Source organism: Triturus cristatus, chromosome 3_1, assembly GCF_964204655.1.
Source record: "Triturus cristatus chromosome 3_1, aTriCri1.1, whole genome shotgun sequence".
Lineage (NCBI taxonomy): Eukaryota > Metazoa > Chordata > Amphibia > Caudata > Salamandridae > Triturus > Triturus cristatus.
The window spans coordinates 1,040,387,773-1,040,408,036 of record NC_140583.1 but is presented as its reverse complement, the minus strand read 5'-3'; the positions used below and the strand labels follow the sequence as shown (position 1 = coordinate 1,040,408,036).

Here is a 20,264-nt window from a genome sequence, read left to right as displayed (position 1 = left end):
TAGTGAAGAGCTTTCTGTAGTTGATGGTGTGCTTGCTCGAGGCACAAAATTAGTTCCTCCGACAGGTATTAGGAACAAGCTACTTAATTTGGCTCACACAGGTCACCTTGGAATAGTTAAGACCAAAGAGTTGCTGAGGTTGCAATTCTGGTGGCCTGGCATGGACATTGAAATTTAAAGGTTGGTTCAGGAGTGTGTGGAATGTTGTGCTAGTGATAAGATCTTGAAGACTAAGCAAATGCCGATGGTTTGCAGGAAATTGCCCAATCACCCCTGGGATGAGGTTGCCATCGACATCGTTGGTCCGTTGCACGGAGTGAGTGACACTCCTTATCTAATTGTTGTTTTGGACTTGTATTCCAGGTGGGTTGAGGTGGGTGCAGTTAGAGATATTTCTACGGAATGTGTCATCAAATTGCTAGAACTTTTTAAGAGGGAGAGTTTTCCTAACCGTAGTCTCTCTGACAATGGTCCTCAGTTCTGTTCAAATGAGTTTAAATGTTTTTTAAATAACTGTGGAATTGTTCAAAAGAGGAGTGCAGTCTATCAACCTGAAACCAATGAAGCTGTGGAAAGGGTCAACAAAACCCTCAAAGAGAGTATACAGTTAGCCAGAGTAAATGGTCTTAATTGGAAAAATGCACTGCAGGACAGGATTACAGCTTAACGTATGTCACCACACTCGACTACTGGGAGAACTCCCTTTGAACTTTTTAAAGGTAGGATTCCCAACTCTAAATTGTGTCCAAGATGGATGAAGTTAAACAAGGGTTTAGTTAACAATCAGATAGGAGATTAGAGGAGAAGACAACTAGATAAGCAGCTCAATAGGAAATTATACTTTGATGAAAAGAAATGTGCTCAATCCAATGAGGTGAAAGTTGGTGATCTTGTAAAGATAAAAACTCCTGTTGCATGTCAACCCTGGTCAAAATATTCCAATATTAGGGATGTGGTTAAAATATTTAAGAACGCAGTCAAGACTGAAGATGGGAGAATTTGGAATAAGAGTTGTGTGGTTGTGATCAATTCCAATTTTCCCTCAACTGAGACACATGAAGATGATAATGGCTCTTATTTCAAATCAACAGGTACTATTTCTTCTCCCACTGTTTCTTCCAGATTACCAACTTGTATTAGAGAAAGGAGTCAAAGGGTGCGCAGACTTCCTGCTTACATGAAAGATTATGTATGGCATGGTTATTCTTTTCTTTATGCTCTCCTTGTTGTTGTTTTTATTTCTATCTTCATTCTGTACTGCTTTTATTGTTAAGGAGGGAGGTGTGTGATATTGTATTAGGTTTGTATCACTTTTAACCTTCAGTCTGTTTCACATGGAACTTCCACATGGAATCATTTTGTACATTCCTTATAGAACGTTTGTTTAAGAATCTCTGTGTCAGATTCTATTTCATGTCAGTTAACTTTGGCTGTTGATGGATGAGGTGAATCACTCTTACCTGTCTTACTCTTCATTTCTTGTTCCTGTCTCATCTCGTACCGAGAACAGACACATTGTGAATTATGAAGAACATTAGGACAATAGCATTGGTCAAATCCTTTTAAGAGTCAAAGAACAATTTAAATGGGGAGATTGTGTGTTCCTGCCAAGGAACTTCCAGAAAATACAGTGGAAATTATGCAATTTAACCATATTAGTGTTGTAACATTGATGAAAAACTGTTGAGATATAAATGGCCAAGTTTGAAGTGGGGAATGAGGTTTTCCCCAGACAATTCTTTTTGGAGGCTCACTGACAAATCATGCAATTTATAGCATAAAGAAAGCTAATAAAACTTGAGAACCTCGTTGGGTATAAGACCACTTTAGAAGGGACTGGTTTGAAACTTTGCATATTTACTTAATGCTTTTATAACTGATTCTACTCTTTAACCTTAGTAGCACCAATATGCAAATTTTGCAAATTTTATAATAGTTCTTTAGACAAAGTTATTGGCTCCAATAGTTCTCAGATCCTAATTAAGAATGAGACATTTCCTAGCTGTTTTAATGGAAAGTTTCAATTCTATTAAGGACTAGAGGCGAGGATTATTCCTTCACTTTCTTCTTTAAACATACAAAACTACAATTCCCATGAACCGGCAGAAATTAATAGACATCAAAACAGACACGTGTACCAACAGTCCATCATCCTTCAATCATGTTGAGGCACTCCCATGAAGACCCGGTTCCTGCGATCCCACGTCCTCTTTGGAAGCACGAGTCAGCCACAACTCTGCTCTCAAGCGTCCTGTGTCCCCGAATCCCCTCCTAGGAAAAAAGTAAAAGGAAGAGAGAATTACTATACAACCCTTCATGGCAAAAGGCAATAGCCAAAACAGCACAAGACTATTCAAGCAAGAAGAACAACTCAGAACAAAATGTGCAGTACACAGGAACACTCATTATGTTAAACAGCAACCCACACAGGTCAGAGAGCACAATAAACACATCTCCGTTCAAATATGGAAGGAAAACCTAGTACTTACTCTTTACAGGGAGTGTGATCCGTTACCGAGTTCCATGGGAGGGATAATCCTCGCCTCCTTGTCCTTAATAGAGTTGAAATTTGCGTTACTATAGTTAGGACATTTTTCATTCTATGGCAGGACTGGAGCAGAGGATTATGCTAGTTTAAAGCTTGCTCATCACAAGCCGAGCCACATTCACCACAAGTTTGAAATAGAACCTTTTGAATGTGGAATCGGACAACCAATGAGCCGGATTCATAATGTCCTCCAGACGGGGCCTGAGGCTAAACGCCCAGTTCTGAATGCGCACCAAAAATACTGAGGTCCACGCCTGGTTCCCATATGACCCAGCAAACACAATGGACAATGGTAAGTAAGTGAAGTAAGTAGCGAGTTTGTAAAGCGCTCGAATGCCGAGGCGTCTTGGCGCTGGGTATTGCAGAGAAATGCAGCGAAACCAGGGGGGTGTTCGGTCACTCCAGTGGATGGAAGAGCCAAGTTTTAACCGCGCTCCTAAATTGTGATCTGACGGACAGAAGCCTTATGTTAAGTGGTAGTTTATTCCAGACCTTGGATGCTAGATAAGAGAGTCATCTGCCTCCACATCTTGCCTTGTTAATTTTAGGAACGTGGACCAGTGCTTTCTTAGCCGATCTAAGCATGCGGTGGGGGTTGTACCATTGGAATAGTTTGAGATAGTCCGTTGGCCCTCCTCCATACAGGGCTTTGTGAACCAGACATAATGCCTTAAACTCAGTCCGCTGCTTAACTGGAAGCCAGTGTAGATCCCTAATAGCACCAGAGATGTGATTATATTTGGGGATATTCAGCGGGGTTCTAGCTGCGGCGTTCTATAGAGATTGCAGATAGATAATTGATGTTTGCCAACTCCTAGGTATAGGGCATTGCAATAGTACATACGGAAGAGAATAAGTGCTACCACAACCGTTTTCCTCAGATCCAAAGGAAGAAAAGGTAAGATTTTCCGCAGTATTTTTAAAAGCAAGTAGCAGGTCGATTTCACCTGGTTAATCTGCCCTGAGAGGCTGAGCTGAACATCACAAGCAAAACCCATGTTTCTCATTTTTTCTGCTGGGATCCGACAGACTCCTGCCACAGCTGGCCACCAAGCTAGATTCCATATTGGAGGACCAGTGCTGAATTCCATAACCTCCGTCTTGTCCATATTAAATTTTAGATAGTTGTTGTGCATCCATTTCATGATGTGTTCGAGACAGCTATGAAATCTGGTCGATAATGTGACTGCCGTGGAGGAAATGGAGATTATAATTTGAGTATCGTCAGCAGACGATAAAAGTGAGAAGCCGTGGTCCTTGATTAGTTTGAACAGTGGTGTCACATAGATATTAAACAACGTTGGGAAGAGTGCTGACCCCTGTGGAACTCCACATGGGAGATAAACTTTGTCGGATACAAGATTATCCCATCACACTCTCTGTTCTCTGCCTGTCAAAAAGGAGGTGAGAAGGGCTAGCAAGGAGTCCCTAATTCCTATTTCCTTCTGCTGTTGCGTAAGTACTATGAATGATTAACGTTGTCGAGTGCGGCTGATAGGTCAAGTAGGATAAGGACAGCTCTGCCGCCCCCGTTAATTTGCCAATGGATTTCCTCCGTAGCCATGATTAGTGCAGACTCAGTGGTGTGGCCTGAGCAAAAGCCATGTTGGGTGCTATCAAGTAGATTTTTGGTGTTCAGATAATTATTTAGCTCTGAGTTTATGGCTTTTTCCGAAACCTTGGCTGCTCAGGGCAGGTAAGAGATCGGGCGATAGATTGTTACTTTGCATGGGTCGAGGGAAGGTTTCTTTAAGATGGGTATAATAAAAGCTTTCTTCCAGGAGACCAGGAAGTTACCTGTCCTGATAACATTGTTCAGGAGGGGGGCAAGTAGAGTGCTAACTTTAATCGAGGCACCATGAATGATGTCCGACGGGGAACCTGACTTAGTGGCCAGTAGAAGGTCATTGACTGTGTCCACTGTCATTGGCGCAAAGCTGGTCAGGTGGTTAGTGATGGATAAGACGTCTTCTGTTACTTGCGCCTGTGGAGTGGAAGGGTCGGAGCCTTGCCTTTCTAGTTCCTAATATATTGTTTGAACCTTTGACTGAAGAAAGTAGCCATTTTGTCGCATGGAATCTGATATGGGGCAAATAGATTCCCCTGTTGGAGCTTAGATAACACAGTGACAGTCTTAAAGAGCTCACTGGCGGAGTTCTTTGCCCCCTTTATTTTGCTGGCATAAAATAACTTTTTGTTGCTAATGATGCCTGCTTTGTATGCAGTTAGTGCCTTGTTATTTTTACCCACCCACTATACTGCAACCTCCTTTCGTGTTCTAAGCGACGGCATCTAGATTTTAAGGTTTTCAGCTCAGGATTGTACCATGAAGCAGAGGGTTTAATCCTACATTGATTGACTAATCTTACTGGGGCCAGTTGATCCATGGCTGATCTGATCCAGTTTTCGGCTGCCAAATTAGAGTCTGAAGCTAAAGTCGGCATGCTGTTGTCCAGCATGTCAATTAGGGCATAAGGCCTGACCTTGTGCCATGACCGTGTATTTGTTGGAGGTGGGTGAGCTACCGGGCGGCCTTATTGTTCCCATTCGGTAGACTAAAGAATAATGCCATATGGTCAGTTCAGGTCAGTGGCAGTATTTGTTTATCCCAATACCGGGGTTATTAGTAAAAATTCCATCCAACGTGTGGAGAGCCTTGTGTGTAAGTCCTGCAACTATCTGTGTCAGGCCAAAACCCTCCACATTATCCAACAGTGTAGAGGTAGAAGAATTTGTAAGGAGTTCTGAATGAAAACTCAAATCTCCCAATATTGCAAAAGTGGATGAGTCCAGGCAGGACACCCTTAGGGACTGTAGGCCTTGGATAAATGGTGCTTTAGGCCCAGGCTGCATATATAGGAGCAAACCAAGGAAGGACACCTTGTTCCTTATTTTAATGTTAAAAGTCATGGCTTCGGCTCCTGGTACCAGTACGGGTTTGAATAGAAGCTTGAACTTAGCCCTGTAAATAATCGCAATCCCACCACCCATTTGTCCAGACCTGGGCACACTAGCTAGCGAGTATCCCACTGGTAGTGCCGGCACCCAATCAGGTTCGGATATGGCACAGCCCATGTTTCCATGAGGAAAACCAAGTCGAGATCAGATGTTTGCAGCAAGCATTCTAGCTCATATTTATGTTTACTAACTGATTGTGCATTAAGTAGAAAGCAGTTAGTGAACCTCTCTTTGATTGTGGTGAGTTATTGTCACCTGTAGAGGCGAAAGATGAGGGAACAACAGGGCTAATGCCATTATGCCCTCCCATGGGAACGTTCACTAGATGAGTACCCTCCTCGGGAAAACAAGAGTCTGGGAGATTGCTGATGAGAAGTGAATAGTGGCAATGGGAGCAGAACAGGGGGTTATTGTTCATATCGCTGATTACAATTGCGGTGTTGCCACACTTACCTTTGTTTAGCACCACTAGCTGATCTCTGGTATATGTTGAATTAGAAAAACGGGCAAGGGTCCTGGCGCAAGGCGCATTCCGGGCACTGACGGGTGCAGACAGGCTTGCACTAGGCACGCCAACGGTCCGCTGCGCAGTCGCGTTAGCATTCTATTTTTATGCCCCCTTGTGCGTCTGCCACTAGCATGCTAACCTGTGTGGAGGTGGACCCACTCTTACCTACGGGCACCGCAGGTCAGGTGCGGACTATCAGACAACACAAGCTGACCCCAGTATGGCGTCCTGGGCTGAGGGCAAAAGTGCACCGTGCTGCATAAACCAGTAAACAGATAAAACAGGTCAAGAGAAAAGTTTATAAAACAGGCTTATGCGGCGCTGAAAGATAAAAACAGGCTCCCGCAGCAATACAGCGTTTCAGTGTTGCAGTACTTAATTTCGTTTCAAATCTATGGTGAGCGAAGAAACCGCCTTGTGCAGTTTCCAGAGTATGATTAATAGATGCCTCTCACCCTGAGGGCTGAATTCTTCCGACATCTCCTTATATGCCTTGAGGCACTGGACCACACACAACTTTGGCACCTCTGAGAAGGAAGGGTATTCAATAACCCTAGAATTAGACTTACTACATCTGGAAATGGTGAACGATACCCCCGAAGGGGAAAAGACACGTCCCAAACTGTCAAAGACCCTCACATCCCGTCTGCAAGATACCAGACACAGCAACATGCCAGTTTTGCTGAAAGTTCCTTCCTTGACAAAAACCTGTTCGGTTTCCATGCCAAGAACAAATTAAGCACCAAATTCATGTCCCAGAGTTGTGAATATCTGGGGTCTGGCAGAAGTGACAAACGAATACCAAGCAGCAGGTGGCACACACATGTGTTCCCCCTTCTGGAGATCTGTCAATCTCCACATGACCCGTGGAGATAGCGGATTGCAAATCATTAATGGATGGGTATGCCAAACCCATCTGTGGTGTACGCTTGTGGATCTAGTCTCCAATGGTAGAACCGGGGCAGCTGATGGTCCAGGCGGGAGGCGAAAAGGCCGTGAATGGACACCACCAAGTCTGTAAGAGCGAGAAAAGCTCTGGGTTCACTTTCCAGGAGCTGGAGTCCCGAAAATGGCGAGACTGTCAGTCCATGACCTAATTTTCGTGGCTGGGAATATACTCCGCTGTGACCGAGATCTGGTTGTCTAAGCAGAAGTTCCAAACGCTGGAAGCCTGATCTGAGAGGACTTTGGACCGGGTACCGCCTAGGTGATTGATGTACTGAACTGTGGATCTGTGGTCCATCCTGAGGAGAACGCAAGCCTGAATTCTGTCCCTTGTCCAGCAGTGCTGGACTGCGAATGAGACGGCCAGGAGCGCCAAGCAATTTATATGCAAATTTCACTCTTGCAGCGACCACACACTGCTCGTGGAAAAATCTCCACATCGAGCGCCCCAGCCTGACCTGCTGGCGTCGGACTCGATAACGAGATCCTGAGCCGAACCAAAGATTGCTCTCTCATTCCAGGCTTCCATGTGGGAGAGCAACAATTGAATCTCCTCCCGAGCCTCCGTGGACAGGGCGACCAGGTGTGAGTAGGGGAGGCCCGTGCGCAAATGAGACACTTTTAGGTGTTGCAGGGCACGATAATGTAGGGGGCATGGAAAAATGGCATGAGTAGAAGCCAAGAGCAGCCCCACCAGCCATGCAAGCAGGCACAGTGACACCCTCCGTCAGGACAGGGCCCTCCGAAGCTCGTGTCCAATCTTCATCACTTTGCAGGAAGGGAGGCTCAAGGTCTTCCCAACCGAATCGATCACAAAACCCAAAAAGGTGGCCTTCTGAGAGGGAACCAGGAGGGATTTTGCTTCATTTATAACAAAGCCCAGGCTCTCTAGCAGGTCTATTGCGCCCTGCAGGTGTTTTGATAACCTGTGTTGGTCCTGATCCATGAATAGCATGTCATCCAAGTCAATAGTCAAATGAAGTCCTTGCGCCCGTAGGTGTTTCATGACAGGCTTGAGCACCTTTGTGAAGCACCATGGGATGGAGGACAGAGCGAAGGCCAGGATGGTGAACTTGAATACCTTGTGCCTCCAGATGAACTGGAGGAAGCGCCTGTACGGTCTAAACACTGGGATGGACTGCTGATCTGGGCGATCTCATGAGCCTGTGCAGCTGCTTTATACCGATCACCCACAATGGACTTTACATGAGGGGGGCCCTGTAAGAATGCCCAATGTATGTCTGTATGAGTAATTACACCAATGATGTAAATACCACTCACTAATTAATTTTTGTATTAAATTCTTTATAGCGCTGTTAATCTCAATGTAGGGTATCAAATTACTTTACTACAGACAAACATATTAAACATAGACAATGAATCGTACAAGTGTGTAAATCAATGTACACAAGGTTTCTATATAAAGTAATCAGTGTTACAAGGTGTAGGAGTCACATATCATCCATACTGTTAGGCATTATACGTTAAGAGTAGGTAGTCAGGAGAAAAACAAAGTCTGACTTTAAAACATAATGCAGTGGTTGCATGTGCTGATAAGACTTCATTATTACCCATATTAACCCTTTTTTAGCAAGCTTGGAATAATAAAAGCTTGAGGGAAAAAAGGACCAAAGCCATGCCTTACAGTTTGCATACAGCTCCTTGATGCCCGTTCATTGCTCACTGTGCTATATTTGAAGGATGTTAACTTATTAACTGCCAGTAACTAAAGGATCTTCGTAACAAACGCAGTAACCTACTGAGTGCTCTAAATACAATACAAATCTGTAATCTGCATGTTGCAAGTAAGGTTGTCGCCTGGTTTAATTTGTACCAGCGTGACCAGTGTTTTAGGGTCCCACAGTACTGCCTGGTGCCACACACAGTGGGTTAAATAACTCATTATAGTGTCACCCTATATTACTACAGGGTCACCAATTTTTCATGTTTATTAATAGATCTGAGATGATACTGCATTCATTAACAGTCTGCCTTTCCTGCTTCTGGAGCTAAAAGGACTTTGTTCTGTTCTAGAACACAGATTGATTAGTTAAATGTGAGTATTAACCACCCAGTTTTGATATCTCTGCAATGAGCACTTGACGTGCCTCATCCATTTGGATGGAACCACACCTTTTGATTAGCACGGGTCATTTGCAGTCCCAATTCTGGTCTGACAGGTAATAGTGCACTTTGCAGCTTATTTCACAAAGGACGAGTAGAAGCTGCTGCATTACATGTTCAAGTCAGGCCAGGCACAGGTGAACAGACTTTGTCACAGCATGGGGTCTGCCCAGGAGCAAAGCTACAAATGATGCAGTAGGTGCAGGTGGCACCAGGGCTGCGGTGTGCCCACTTCACCCTAATTGTGTAGGGCTGATGCACTGTGTCTTGGGAGTCTGGGCAGGCTGCACTGGACATTGATGTGGGCTCACAGGAACAGGATCTTCATGGGAGTGCCTCAACGTGATTGGAAGATGACAGACTGTTGAAACAAGTGTCTGTTTTTGTTGTCTACTAATTCCTGCCGGTTCATTGGCATTGTAGTTTTGTATGTTTAAAAATCAAATGGCTGCTGTTAAAATAAAGAAGAAAGTGAAGGCATAATCCTCGCCTCCAGTCCTGCCATAGAATGAACTTTTTATTTATCCTTATTAAACATGGGCGCTGTATCAGAGCTATCAGGAGTCAGTGCAGCGTTCTAAGCTGCATAGCATTTACTTTATATTGTGGGGACAGATACCCAGCTCCACAATTCCATAACCATCGTAGATGTAAACGTAGATTGATGTACATTTCTATAACTCTCCTGCAAGCCCACTGCAGTTTTCTGTAACACTCTGCTAGCACGCATTACTATTTTCTAAAATGCCTTTGGTCTCACTTTGGATTTCTTGGTAATTCTCCATATAGTTTACTTTGCAACTGCAAGCCTCCCCAAAGCTAAAAGTGCACAATCTGGGATAATCCATAATGCTCAGTTTTCCCAATGTCCAAAGTGCCATAAATACCTGGAAAACACTCTTTCCAAGGTTCCATAGTGTCCTAGATGGCACACTGGGCACATTTGATACTCTCTTAGTGCAATGTACAGTGCATGATGCATTGTGTACTCTGTGTAGTTTGGCTCGAGCACACTCTGATGTAAAGGGACTGAGGAAAGATCTCTGCGGTGTTCATACGTTCTCATTTGTCCTGTGCATTACACTGCCTGGTTTGACTCCAAAGGTGAAGGCATCAGCAAGAGCACATCAGTGGTATTGGTCCAATTGTACGAAGCATTTTACCTCTCGCAAACAGGCCATTGGGCCTTTTGCAACCAGTAAAATGCTTTTTGGCATTGACCAACCCTAATTTTATGATTCGGTAACCTAATAGAGTTTGCGAGTCGCTATTAGGAAGGGGCGAGTCGCTATTAGGAAGGGGCCTGTTCCTAATAGCGAGTCACACTGGTATGCAGGAATGTTTTGCGACCGGGAATGTGGTCGCAGAGCATTCACAGTTACCACCAACTTCAGGTTGGTGGTAACCCACTCGCAAACGAGAAGGGGTGCCCAAGGGACCCTTTCCCCTTTGTGGATGTGGGTGCCTTCATTTTTAAGAGCACGCAGTGGTCCCACGGGCCACTGCCTACTCTTAAAAAATGAAAAGGTAGATTTTCATTTTTCTTTTCTAAATGCATCCCATTTTCTTTTAAGGAAAACGAGTTGCATTACAAAAAAAGCATTGGCATAGCCAATAGGTCTTGCCTTTGGGACTTTATAAGTGTTCAGCCATGCAACAGTTGATGTTGCACCAATGATATTGTGCTGCATAATTAAATACTTTTAATGTCCCAAAGGCAAGCCCTATTGGCTATACCAATGCTTGTTTTATTTGCTAGAGGGTGTGCCCTTAAGCCTTAATTAAATTCTTCAGCTCGCTTGCAGTATTTAACATTTTATGGAATAAAGGTGAGAATATAGGCTGGTCATTTTAGGGGACCTGAGTGAACCTAATATACACAGTATTAAGAAGTTTGAAGATCACTGTTCGAGAGAATGTATAAGGGTCTGCTTTGGCACCACTTGTTAGATTTGTATTGTGTGTATGTAGTGGTTGGTGTATGTGTTGGGAAAACCAATACCCAGTAAAAAAAAAAAAATGCATATCTGACAAGGCATATATCCCCGAAACCCCCCATCCCACAATGCAACACCCAGGGCAAAGCACAGCCTGTGTGCATGAAGAGCCTTGCAGCCAAGCAAAAACCCTGTGCAAAAGGGCAGCATGTGCGTGTGCAGGATCCCTCTCCTTTCATTCTCTAAAACACGTTTCACGTGTGTGCATGACTACAGGAAAATCACTAGGGTCTTAGGACCATAATTATCCTACAAAGACCCTATTTGAAATATTTTAGCATCCCAGACAGACCCGTAAATAAAGGGATACTGGGGATCTGTCTGAGGTTTTTTATCTTTCTAGCCCCCCTGGTCTATCACATCTTCAAAGTGCTCCCAACATTGTGGTTGAGCCCACCCCGACTTTTAGGCGTCGGGGTGACCCGATGATGAAGCATGACACCACTAGGGTGTGTGAGGGTACCTAAATCAAAAGGAATTGCTTCCTTGCTCACCGATTGGTGAAGGTAACATTTCCCCACAGTAGCTTTATCATAATATTCCATCCAGGTATATTGATGTTGACCGGTTATTGGTCAGTTGGAGTAAATTTATAGTGACACTGATTATACAGGAAAATCTTCACCTCAGAACCCTTCCAAAATGAAGGAAGGGCGGGGTTTGGGCTATAAAACTTTTAATTGGCACACATTTTGTTTTTATTGAGTACAAGAAACTCCGCAGCTGAAGATTCAGTTTACTCAGCCCAGTCTCCGCACATGTTTCCCTGGCTTGAAATTGACTGAATTGCGTGAGCAAAAGCCGCGCAAGGCTCGAGCCTGAACTGCGTCCACACATCTCTCTCAGTTCGCCCAACCACAGTCTCATAGCTCCTTACCCACTACAACTCGGCTGAATCACTACAATTTGTCAACATCTGCTCACAATGCTGACATTGTCCTGTGCACAACCTTGCTTTAGCTCATTTTCCATCCTTGAATCCCTTCACTGAGATTTACTGGAGCTCAGGGTTAGTCTCATTCTGACCAGTTTCATCTAAACTGACTCAAAAGCATTGTGTGAGCCAAGAATTTCACCTGCATGGACCAAAAGGCAGTGTTCCCTCACCAAGCCCTGTCACTCATATCTCGCTATAATTAAGGCATAAATATATGTGTTCATCCCCGCAAATAACAGAATACATGGTCTGCACTTCAATCTCACACCCTTTGGTTATGTCCAACACAACTGATTATTAATTCACTTTGAATTTTTATACTGTGTTACAAGTAATTTGCTCACTGAATGATGGCAGCCATTGTACATATTCTGGAGAGTACCCATGGTGTAATACTTGAAGCAAGAGGAAGCAAGTAGATGTTAAAAAGTTGCAGGGAAATGAGGAATCCTCATGGGAGTTCTCCTTTTACCTAGTGGGATGAGGAAAGAAAGTCCCCAACCGCTGTCGGCTATTGTTGTGAAGAAACGTTTGAGTCCATTCAAGGGCTGACCACAATAACCCCACACATTCCTCGAGGCGGCTCAAAAGGAGGGTGTGGCTGACTGTATAACAGGCAACTTTGAGATGAGCATCAAAGCCACTGGTTAGCCTTTGCAAGGGTGGCAAATCCCTTCTCTGCAACCCAAACGCCAGTCCTTCTGGATGAGGTTCTGCTCTGCTAATTCCTGCGCTTATCTGGTAATTTCTCTTTCCAAGACCTAGTTAGGTATGGGAAGTTTAAAATTAAGATTGCAGCTGGACAACCACGGAGGCCCAGAGGTTTTGACTTTATTGACCCGATGAGTCACTTCCTCTTTTAGACACCGGTTTGAAAGAGAAGAAAGAGAATGGCGAGGTGGAAGAGTAAGAGGTTGATATGGTACTGAGCTGTGTTGTTAGAAAGGGGCTCCCTGGAGCATGCAACTACACATTTGAAAGATAAAACATTCAGGTCTATAATTTGCATGTGCTTCAAGAATGAGAAGTAAAAAGTAATGAAACCCTGCCGCTCTTGTGATTCTCTCTTTTTGAAAATTACTTTCTATCCCAGTAGAGGAAGGTCATCAAAGATGGGTGATCCTTGTACCAAGTCTCAATTAAAACAATACTGACCCAATTGTCTAATTGTTTTACTATACAGAGTTACTTTTCAAAATGCCATTGCTGCTCATTAAATGAATAAAAATTAACAACCATATAGCTATGACTGCTTTGTGACTGAGTTGTCCTTGTACAGGGGAACAGATGCTAAAATTAGTTGTTAGCCTTCGCAGACTCCCTTCTCAAAACCACGTCATACACTCCTGTTCTGGCATCTGAAGTATGCATGACCCCTTCTGTAACAGACTTTGGTAGGTTTCTGAAAAAAGTTGCAAATTTAATTGTTTGATTCAAGTGGAAAGCTGACTCGGTCCCGAGCTAAAGCTTTGGGTGTTTTTGAGAGCACCACCCACACGCATGGAATTGCAGGAAAGGTCATTTCACATAAAATCTGTCAGATTCACTCTCTCCAATTATTAGCTGCTAAAAAAAAGGTTTCCTTCTAGAGAAGCTATTTCACATTCAGTGAGTGGCAGTATGTACACCTCCCCTACACACCCCACACCCAACTCAGGCCACAGGCCAGCACCACTGTCAACCTCACACTATGAAGCAATGTGATGTCATACAATATGGCATTTTGAGAATTGTGCAAATGGTTATAATAGTGCACAACATGAGAAACAGCACTCATAAAATAGTATCGCCAATTAACCAAACACAGGCCCTAGAAAGAAGAACACTCGCATGAGAACAACTAACCATGACCACCAACGAAACCACAGTCAAATGGTTACCCAATACAGGATGATGGACTACAACATGGAAATAATTGTAGCAGATGACAAGAGGGAGCCCAAAATCTGCCAACTGTGTGATCAGAGAGAAAAAAAGTCTCTAGTCCTGGCTTCGTTGCTTTCCTGCTAGATTCGCACTTTATAAATGCTACCACATAAAAATATAGACACACTCATTCCCTAGGAAAGGATATGCATATTTGTAGACATTTAACAGCCATATCCTGCGTGGAAAATAAGAACTTCCTGGAAAGAACGGAAGTGGCAAAACTGCCTCTTCCTTGAGAGAATATCAGAAACAACTGAAAGATCAAAAAACACAGTTTTCCACTTCTCAATAAAATACACAAAAGACACAGAAAACACACAATATCACAACCAACAGACTGGAAAGACAGTGTACAAAAAAACTGTTAATAGCACAACATGTGTGTACCCAGCTTCGGAGTCTATAATTCTTACACTGGTCAGGGTAGAAATATATTGTAACAACGTGGGTGCGAGCAAGAAATACACTAAAAACGTTCACTGAGCACTGCATGAGCTGAAAAGTCAACCCACTGCATTCAAAGGAGGTGACAGGAAAAGCTAGTTTCTAGCCTTCCAACAAACTGGACAGGTCAGTCACAATACGAAGAAAGACCCTCCGTCCACATCTGCGACAGGACACTGTGTGGGCAAAGTAAGATCCGTCCTTTTAATTCGTGTGACACAGCAAAATCTGTGTCTGTGAACAACACCCCGGTTCACCCAAAACACATTAGGACAAGATAATGCATCTGTAGTAAAAGTCTCTCTTACGCCCTGAAAATCATTCGTGGAAAAAGGCACTATTTTCATCTGCAGCAAAACTTTAATTTACACACTTGGAGCAGGGTACCTAACATATGAGAAGGACAAGGCACTGTTATACGGAGGAAAAACACCCCTATACATGGCACTGTGTGCAGGAGAAGCCCCCGGGCTGCATGATATGGAGAAAAGATCCCTCCATCTGTAGCATGGTCATACATCTGCAGGACAAGCCCCGACGATCTGCATATATGACAAGGAAATGTCTGTGCTCAAAAGGACTCTCACGGGTTCAAGATATCTGAAACATGACACACTGTGGATGAAAGACCCTCGCCTTTGTAGCAGGAGCTTATGGCTGTTAGAAAACAAGCATTGGCTGCGCGGCCATAAAAGTAACGGGCCGGCGGCCATGAAAAGGGACGTGGAGAAGCGGAGCGAGGAAAGGCAGATGGCAGCGCCGCAAAAGTGAAAGTAATCGCAGCCGTAAGGGTGCCCGCGAGATGGCGCCTGTGCTCGGAAGCGCACACCCACGCGCGTAACTGCTCACTGGTGGCCGGAGAAAGCCTTTGGTAGCACTTCAAAAAGCCAGTTACTAAAAGTCTCGCCAGACCAGCATCTTTTTATTTTTCGTTTACCAGCATGTGCATGGCAGGACGGGGCAGGGCATGGGCGGGTGGAGGAGGGGTGCATGTGCACTCCCTAAGTGCTCATGTGTGTTTGACCGGCCGTCTCAGGCCGACCATAACACCCATGCTGCATTGAGCAGCCGGGCTTGAGAAACCCCACAGACTTCCTGTTATGAGCAGGGCATTTTTCCTACCTGCTCATACCAATCCCCGTGCTGCTCTGCAGCACAGGGATTGGCTGGGAGTCTATCCCAAAGGCTGCTGGGACCCAGGAAGAAGAGGCATGCAGGATTGCCGTGACTCTGGAGACGGGCGGCGGTGTCAGGTAAGTTTTATAAAATTCTTAATAACCCGTTTCTCCCCCTCTCCCTCATCCCGTGCTCGCTCCCTCCCCCGCATTCCTCCCAACTGCTCACCACCCTTTGTTAGTGGCGGCCGCCACTGAAAAGTGCAGGCTCCGTTAAAAAAATAAATATGCAGAGTCATGTAATACAAAATGTTGAGAAATGTCCAAATTTTGTGTAGAACACATTCCAGCAGTTCCACTGGTAGAATTAAAATTTTCCCCAGGATAAGTTTTCTCTGTCGTTGGCATGGCAATGGTTTAGCAGGTACAGAAATTAAACATTGTTTAGATGGTAAAGAGAATGTGAACTGTTTCTCTTCATATGGATCTTGCACCTAATTATCTCTTTTTTCCCCTGTTTTGCTTTTTGCAGAGAAGGCAGAATGAGTTGCTACGCAGAGGAAGATCTGTTTGCAGAATCGAAATCGAGGCTGTACAGGGATTCGACACTGGGGTCCTTTACTGACCCTAAAGAAGGAAAGCTCTACGAAATGTACCACGGGACCACAGTGGATGCTGCTGAGGAAATTATCAAAAATGGCTTCAAATTGACGAGGGATGGCAAATTGGGGCCCGGAGTCTATGTCAGCAGACTGTACAATGACGCCCGAAACTTCCCCAAGAATCTCCTTAACAAAAATGTAGTTCTAAAACTGAGAGTCAATGTGGGTAAATGCATAAAGATTGAAGTAAAGGGGCACCCCATGCAGAAAACCTGGCAGAGTCAGTACGACTTCGCCTGGATTCCCTATGGGAACCCCTGGGTTGGTAGCTTCCAGGAGAGAAATTGTATTGCAGATCCAAGGAGGATTAAAGCCATAGGTGTAAGCTATGCACCAGGGGTTTTGGCTAGACAGCTGGAGGCCTTAATTAAACAATGCACAAAATAAAACGGTTGGTTGACACTGAGGGGAAGATTTACCAACTTTTCACAGGCCAGCAGTGCAGCAATCAAAGGGGCATATTTATAAGCGAATGGCGGAGCGTGGTGTTAAGCAAACATTACTACCACCACACTCCGCCATTCTGAAAACGCAGGGATGCGCCTTATTCACAAGAATGTGGCGCACCCTTGCATTTCTCCTAGCGCTGGCGCTTAATCTAGCTGCTTAGCCCTAATGCAGGCACCTCTGCGTTGGGGGTGGATGATTTTTATTTGCAGGAAGGGACACCTTCAATGGCGCTTTGTAACTTCTATGTGTGCTGCATTGTGCAGCACACATAGAATTTGCAAATCGTCATTTCTTTAAGGTATCCCTTCCTACACATAAACAATAATTCATGGTATTTTGCTTTTTCTATGTGTGCTGCACAATGCAGCACACATAGAAACAGCAAAAATGAGGAGAAATAAAGAATTTCTCCTCATTTCGCAATGTTAAGACCAGGTTTTCTCTGGTCTTAATTTTGGCACTGCCTGCTATTTACGCCACCCTTGTAAATAGGGAACAATATCAAAATCAATGGGTGTTGCGGCAGAACGCCCACCACAACACTCATTACCCACCCCTTTCATGTGCAGCATGAAAGGGGGCCTTATTTACAAGGCGGCCTAAGGTGGGTGAAAAAGACAGAGCAGAACAGAGCCATGTAAACTAAGATATGGGGCCATATGTACAGAACTTTTTTGCGGCCGGAATCACAGAATCGGCCTATTGCTTTAGGCAACTTTCCAAAGCTGATTTGTGTTGGAAAGTAAACCCCATCACAACACTTTCTGCTGGGTTTGTGTCACTTTTGTGATGCAAATCCAGCGCCAAGCATTAGCAAATCTTGGCCTGAATATCTAGTGATCGTAAAAATAATCTGAAATAGTATCAATTAATGGGACAGTTCATCTAAATTGAGATGTTATTAGATAGAAGCAAACAAATTTGTGAAAAAACACAGGGGGTATTTACAATGAAATGCTGGAGCGCTGTGTTACCTCAAAATTGGTAACCCCATGCTCTGACATTTTTTAAATGCAGGGATGTGCCATACTTCCAAAAATATGGCACACCCCCGAGTCCCGAGTGTCCCCTAGCGCTGCGCTAAAAGAGCTATGTTGTAAGGGTGCCTGTGCTGTAGGGGCGATTGTTTAAGTGCAGGAAGGGACACCTTCCTGCACATAAACAATCTTGAAAGGCGATTTGCTTTTTCTATGTGTGCTGCAGACTGCAGCACACATAGCTCGTATCACCATCCCAAGACCAGGTTTTACCTGGCCTTAGTTTTTGGCGCTGCCCCATCCTTGTAAATATGAGGCAGTGTCAAAAAGCAATGGGTGTTGTGGTGGAACACCCACTGCAACATCCATTGCATGGCCTTTTCACGCTAAGTGAAGCGTGAAAAGATGCTTTATTTACATGACTGCGTTCTTAACACCGCTTTCTAAATAAGGGGAAGGGGATATCACCACCAGCGTCCCTATAAGTGGCGTTCTGGTGGTGATATCCCCTTGTAAATATGCCCCACATTTTCTACGTTGATTTTTTTCTGCCAAGCAATTAGAGTCCTAGACTCTGCCTACCAGAGGATACACGAGAAACTTTTGATCATGGCTAGGTTATACATTGCGCAAAATCAATATTCATTAGAGTAGGATAAACAATTCAAAGTTGATGCTCAAAGGAACAAACGGGAAGCAGCCACTATGAGTCCCAAAAATCTGTTACAAAGTAACCGGAGATAGAAACATAAACAAAGAATTATTCCCGAGCAAACAAAAAGTAACAATAATTAGTCAGGAAGTGTGGTGGTTCACGAAGAAAAGAGTCCCATCCATAAGTATGTGGGTATTCTTCTTTTATTGTTTTCGTTATTGTAGATGTCAAGCAGTTGATCTCATAGATGGTTGTAGCCTTGTAGCCAACACATGTTTCGTCAAAAGGGCGAAAAGCCCAACAGACTTCCTCAGGGCTACAAAAATGATGAGAGGAAACTGATCATACAGTTTTCTTACAATAATATGTAATTAACATCTAAAATCACAGTGTCTACAGTAAAAATTGTGACATAAGTCAGCGAACAGCCCAGAAAAAAGGAAAAGATGGAGACTTCCAAAATGCGACAAGCCAAAGGATAAACCCAAATGTGGTGCACTGAACGACATTAGAGTGTAAATACACACCCTCCACCAGCAAAAGAGGGAGTAGAAAAAGGGGAGGACAATCATTTGTGAAGATGGAACCAGAGTTAGTAAGTGTCAGGAAGATGAAAGGTGAAATAAAGAATAAAGAATAAATAAATATAGCCTCAATATAAATTACATAGTGAGGCCCTGAAGAGGAAACCGATATCAAGAGAGACCTCTAAGATCCACATCTCAAGAGCAAAGATAAACCGGTGCTATTCAGTCAAGTGCTATGCTTAAATCAAATTGCTAGAATAATCAAAAGTGTACCAAAGGACATTAACAAACAAGTGATCACTAATTGATCAAGAAATTGAGAAAAAATAAATATATATAGGATATAAATTGACACTCACCAATAGCAATATAATAGATCAAATGATGTGTAAGACAAATATAAGTATCACAGACGAAGCCAAATAAGTCAATCGGGATTTCTTCAAGTATTATCATATAAATTGAAAATAATCTGTAAGGAACAATAAAAATTAAAAATAATCAGGTTCTGTGATCCTGTAGCTTTAAATCTTAACTTTCTAACCATGATTGTCCAAGTCAAGCCATGAATTGCAATGGTATTAACTCATTAGTTAACAAGGAACATGTGAATACCTCTAACATGATTCCGGGAGTATATCGGGCCGGGGTATAAATTCAACAATCGTGAAGAAATTCTGCAGACAAAGTAAAAGACAATAATATTAAAAAATAATCCAAGCCAAAAATAGAGGCCATATCATAAGGTTCCTATCCGAAGGCTCAGGTGCTGCCATCATACAAACATACAACCCAACGGGGCAACCAAGAAACACAAGCTCACATGGCGAGAGCTGATATAGTTGCATCATATGAGGTTAGGATTAGAGTCTAAAGTTCATAAGTTGGCAATATTACTTCGTATGAACTTTAATTGCGTAAGTATACCAACGGGGGTAAAATAACCACCAATCCACATAATACAAGTAAGCGAATACGAAGGTTAGCGGTCAAACCTAAGACACGTACCCATTATCACGGAGAGTGCTCCGATCGTTATCCAAGCTCGGTTGTATCTGAATCAATCGGCGCCATGTAAACCCCCAATATATACGAAGTCCGGTGATTGAAGTGAACTTCCTATGTAAACATAGAAAGGGGACTATCACGTATAGAGCGTGAGTACAAGGCCGCCATCTTAGAGAGGTGTATATTCCCATATCGCACTAACAATAAGCGAAACCACTCAAGTGTTTATGTCGAAAGAGTAAGGTGAGCATCTATCTCATTATAAAGATACCAAGTATGTCGCAATTATATATTTGGAACAGTATAAAAACAATAAAACCGGACCAATATCCGAAACATCCTTATTAAGAATATAATATCAAAATCGTCATCTAAGCTAATATAGAATATTAGTACCAGGAATAATGATAACCATGGGGCAATTGCCATTCAATAGGTTTGAAAGAACGGATCTCTGCTTACTAACAGAGTAATAGGCTA

General features: G+C 43.5%; 1 long non-coding RNA gene across 1 annotated transcript in view; it reads right to left on the bottom strand.

Moving 5' to 3' along the window:
• Positions 1-19,880, bottom strand: part of LOC146861460 (uncharacterized) — a 62,662-nt gene extending 42,782 nt beyond the window's left edge. The window contains exons 1-4 of the long non-coding RNA XR_014978963.1: positions 19,785-19,880; positions 19,392-19,453; positions 19,136-19,248; positions 2,139-2,271 (exon numbers count right to left, since the gene is read on the bottom strand). This is a non-coding gene — a long non-coding RNA (uncharacterized LOC146861460). The remainder of the gene's footprint in view (positions 1-2,138; positions 2,272-19,135; positions 19,249-19,391; positions 19,454-19,784) is intronic.
• Between the last annotated feature and the right edge of the window lie 384 nt (positions 19,881-20,264).